Below are 4,921 nucleotides of genomic sequence, written 5' to 3'. Positions count from 1 at the left end.
AAACTAAAAGGAATTACTGTGCATTCAAGTTCGTATTTACGAGTTGGAAAGTCGTAACTGTGCGTTCAAGTCACTTTGGTCGGAGCGAGATGGCGGTGTACCTTTTAATTATTTTCTTAATTAAAGAGAAGGGTCTGTCTGCGTCGTGGAAGACTACAAACCACGCCCACTACAAAGAACGCCCACTACAAGGAACGCCTACCAACAAAGCGCACTTTACACAACATTCCCATGCCCACTCTCCCCAAACCTAACCCTAAACCCAGCCCTATCCCTGTGCTTTATGTATTTGTTGTGGGCGTAACTTGTAATGGTGGGCGTGGCTTGTAAGGGGCGTGGTTTGTAATCCTGCAGGACGCAGACAGGTAGACTTGTAATTAACTACAAAAAATACAGCAATGGTTTTTAACTCAATTTCTAGAAAATGAACAAAGAATGTGCATCAGGTGTGTTTTGGTTTTTTATGTTTTTAATCAATTTATGAAGCCACTGTAAACATTGTTGGTACATATATCATGATTGTACAGTGCTATCATGTTTTGTGGAGGCAATTAGCTTGTTTTATTGTAAATATAAAAATCTGACAGAGACATGTCACCGCTAAATACACATTCAGTTTCAACTAATTTACCGTCAGCTACAGACTTTGCATCCACTAATTCCACCATGTTTTCTTACTGACACACCATCCCAACTCTGACACTCAGAGCTCAAAGAAAATCCAGAGTTTCCCACTCGTAATTACGACTTTGTGGTGGCCTTCATGAGCATAAATGCGATCTTTCCAACATGACTTGAATGTACCATTAATTTCTGTGGGAAAATCAAAATCAAAATAAAATCATGATTGTTTCATTTTTAAGGCACAAGCTACCGTCAAACAAGCTTGCCACATTAACCCTTAAACAGGCAACGTGCACCACAAGATACACACACTTTAGTTTCTTATAGAGGGCATAAGAAAGAGTTTTTCACCCAATCCTGTTATCATTTATCATAGTTGTGTCTGTTTTGAGTATATAGGTCAAGTTTTCTGTGACTGTTTAGTCAGCCTGATCTAAAACCAACATGGCCGCTCCTGGTGCAGTACATGCTGACTTTGTGGTAAATAATTATATAGTAATCTTACTTTTCTTCAAAGAAATAACTGCTAATATTAATTGTGAACATTGTCTTAAGATGCTGAAGAAGGAAAAAAAAAGTCATATGTTGTTCAGGCTGTTATTTAGCACAACTGAAGTGTGTGTGTCTCTGGCATTGTCTACGATTTCCTGAGAACCTATCAAAGTGCTTGGACTTGGACTTGTTGTTGTTGAGGTCTGAAAGACCATCAAAAACCCAAAGGAATTTGTTGGACTTTGACTTTGACAATTTTTTCACTTCATTATTGCACACCTGAATGAATCACTTGGCCTGTGGAGTTTGGGCACCATTCACAAGAACAGGCTGAAAGGATGCTCCCTGGAAGATGACCGTACTCTCATTAGACAAGGAAGGGGCAGCTTTGATTACAGAGTGGATAATGAGGCAAAAGTGGCGATTGTAAAATGGGTTGACAACAAAGGTGTCACATTAACCAGCTCCTGTGCGGCTGTAAGTCCAGTGAAAGAGGTCAAGCGTTTCTCTAAAGAAGAGAGGAGATGAGTTGGGGTCCCCTGTCTGAACATTGTTACACAGTACAGTGTCCACATGGGAGGAGTTGACCTGGCCGACATGATGGTGGCCTCGTACCGTACCCCTGCAAAATCATGGTGGTGCATGAGTTTGTTTTTGCAGATGGCTGATATAGCCATAAACAATGGATGGCTCCTGTATTGCAGAGATTCAAGGGGTCTGGGTGAGCAAAAAACATAAGAAGCTGAAGACATAGATAGATAGATGGTACTGAACTACAGAAACACTATCCCACTGTCCTCATAGATGGTTGTGCAGAAATGAAAAAGTAAAATCAAATTTAAAGAAAACATACAGTAGGGAGCCTGCAGTTCTTCATTTTGATACAAATATTGTAATAATAGTATACCCCTGTTTAACTTCCAGGGCTGCTAGATTCTTTTTATGGGAGTTGCCTATGATTATTTGACAAAAGAAAATTTAAATTAATAATAAAATATTTGTCCTGTGATTTATGATGTGTGGTCTTGTGTAGGTTAATTGTCTATAGGCTAATAAAAAGACAGATGGTGCATGTGGAATGTAGAATGGAGGTGGTAACTGCTACATCGCTAGATATAATATATATATATATATATATATATATATATATATATATATATATATATATATATATATATATATGTGTGTATGTATAGATTATTATAAATGAATTTAAGCTACTAATAAATATGTTATAAATAAATTTAAGAAACCCTGTATGATACACTAGCCATTTATTTCTGTAACATTGTTTCAAAAATAATAATAGTAAAAGATCATAAAATTTCTCCTTCTTTTTGCCAAATCATCATTTTTAATTATATAAGCAATGCAATGTCGGACAAGTGTAACACTTATAGGTTGGTCTTGTTTTTATGCTTTGTGCGAAAAATACAATTTTTAACATGTGTTTTATGCTTTTTTTAAAAAATTATTTTAAGTGTTTTATGCTTTGTGGATAAAATACCCAAAAAATGATAAATGTGTATTCTGTGAAATATATAATATAATATGAATGCAACACGTATGCATATGTTTCACCTACATAAAATTTATAGGCCAGTAATAAATGTTTACTTTTATTAGATTTACATAATGCATGTATAATGTTGTGCCAGTTCTGGTAAATCTATCTAATCATTTTAAACTATTAATTAATTAAATAAACAACAATTCCCCTTCTGGGGGCTTTTTTTTTTTTTTATTCCTCTGACTGTTTTTAAAATGGAGCCTTTCAAAATGATGCATTATCAGCTAAACCAGCATGCTCAAGCCTATTTTGCATCTATGGACCCCTTCTTTTGAGTAAATCAAATAAACAGACCCCCTTTTGATGACATGTTAGTCAATGTCTACCATAGTTTTAATTTCGTAGAGCCACACAAGTGTTTTATTCCTTAATCAGTTGCACCAAGTTAAACTGTACAGTACATTCGTATTAACAGCTCTTCTCCTATTTTGCTATTACTGCTGTTAGTACTGACAAAATTAAGGCATCTTGGCTTGGATGAATGCATTCCTGATATAGGGCGAATACAAGTACATTGAGACAGTTAAATTTAGTATATATATTGTTTATAATTGAATCATTTTCACAATGTCTCAAATGATCTGGGGCACAGTTGGCATTTCAGTTCATCCCAAAGGTGTTCAGTGGGGTTGAGGTCAGGGCTTTGTGCAGGACACTTGAGTTCTTCCACTCCAACCTTAGCAAACCATATCTTGGAGCTTGCTTTGTGCAAAGGGGCATTGTCATGCTGGAACAGGTTTGGGCCTCTTATTTCCAATGAAGGGAAATTGTAATGTTACAGCATACAATTGTGTGCTTCCAACTTTGTGGCACCAGTTTGGGGAAGAACGACATATGGGTGTGATGGTCAGGGGTGCAAATACTTTTGGCCATACAGTGTATATGTATAAAAAGTACATACAAATTATCTGTCAGTAGAACATAACAAATTTAGATTATTAAACAATTAGATTATATTCTGATTTTTAGTTTAAGTTTTCTAGATCTTAGGTTATTTAAGTGGTTTGGCTGTTATTGTTGTATTTTGAATACAGCAGTCAAGCTAAAATATGGGACAGATCTATGTGTAATCTCAGTTAAGGATGTAAAGGATAAATCATTGCAGAATACTAATACACACATACAGAATATTAATGCACAAATAAATAAACAATTTCAGAAACATTTAATCATATTTGCATGCATTCATTACACAGAGTCAGTACACTTTCATCATAAGAATGCAAATAATTAAAGTGGTCATGAAACGAGTGACAAAACTAAAGGATTTCAAAATTTTAAAAAGGCCAAATGGATATGAGTAAGAAGTGCTCAAACAAGCAATTTTGGTTACACTTTAGTGCACACTGGGCTTTAAGCCACAAGATATATATATATATATATATATATATATATATATATATATATATATATATATATATATATATATATACACACACACACATGATAGATGGACTTGTTTTAATTGTACTAATGATGAAATAACAAGAAATAAAAACAACAATACTTTTGTATATCTGAGAGTTTATAATCACTATAGACACAAATCCAGTGTGACTATAATTAATATACTGAATTTAAGTTACATATTATTACAACATTAAAATTATGGGTAGAAAAAAAAGAGACAAAAAGTAATGGACATAATGAATGTTGATTACTACACAACTCTGTTACTAAAAAAACAATCACACTGCATTCTCACTAGAACATTAGAAGCAGTTGAGTGTACATGAAGACATTAGAATATAATATTATTTACAGTGCATAGTCTGAAGCTGCCTATTGTATTTACCGGTAAGAGCACTGGACAGTAAAACTGCTACTGTAAAACTCCCAATGGTTTTTATCAATAATCTGCACCGTTCCCTCTCTTATTACAGTTGAAAATGATCACTATTGATTACTTTTCAGACATTCTGTTAGTTAAGTAAATATCCAGGATTAGAAAAATACATTTGTCATCACATATTCATAGTGCCATTTCATTGTGGTCATCCAATAGGCATCATTTGCATGCTTCAGGATTTATTTCATACTTATCCCTTGACGGTCTACTATGGCTTAGTTTATTGCTTGAAAATATTGCATACATATCTTTAGAATCTGTAGTACACGTTATTTATACATTAATCCTAAGAGCATAAAAAAAAACAAGAGCAAAAATCTAGATAAAAAATAGTGCTGAATTAAAAGGTTTACATAAAGATAGAAGATGCTTTGTCTTTGTGCTAC

This window comes from Pangasianodon hypophthalmus, chromosome 9, assembly GCF_027358585.1.
Source record: "Pangasianodon hypophthalmus isolate fPanHyp1 chromosome 9, fPanHyp1.pri, whole genome shotgun sequence".
Lineage (NCBI taxonomy): Eukaryota > Metazoa > Chordata > Actinopteri > Siluriformes > Pangasiidae > Pangasianodon > Pangasianodon hypophthalmus.
The sequence above is the reverse complement of the archived record's forward strand: the minus strand, read 5'-3'. Positions refer to the sequence as shown.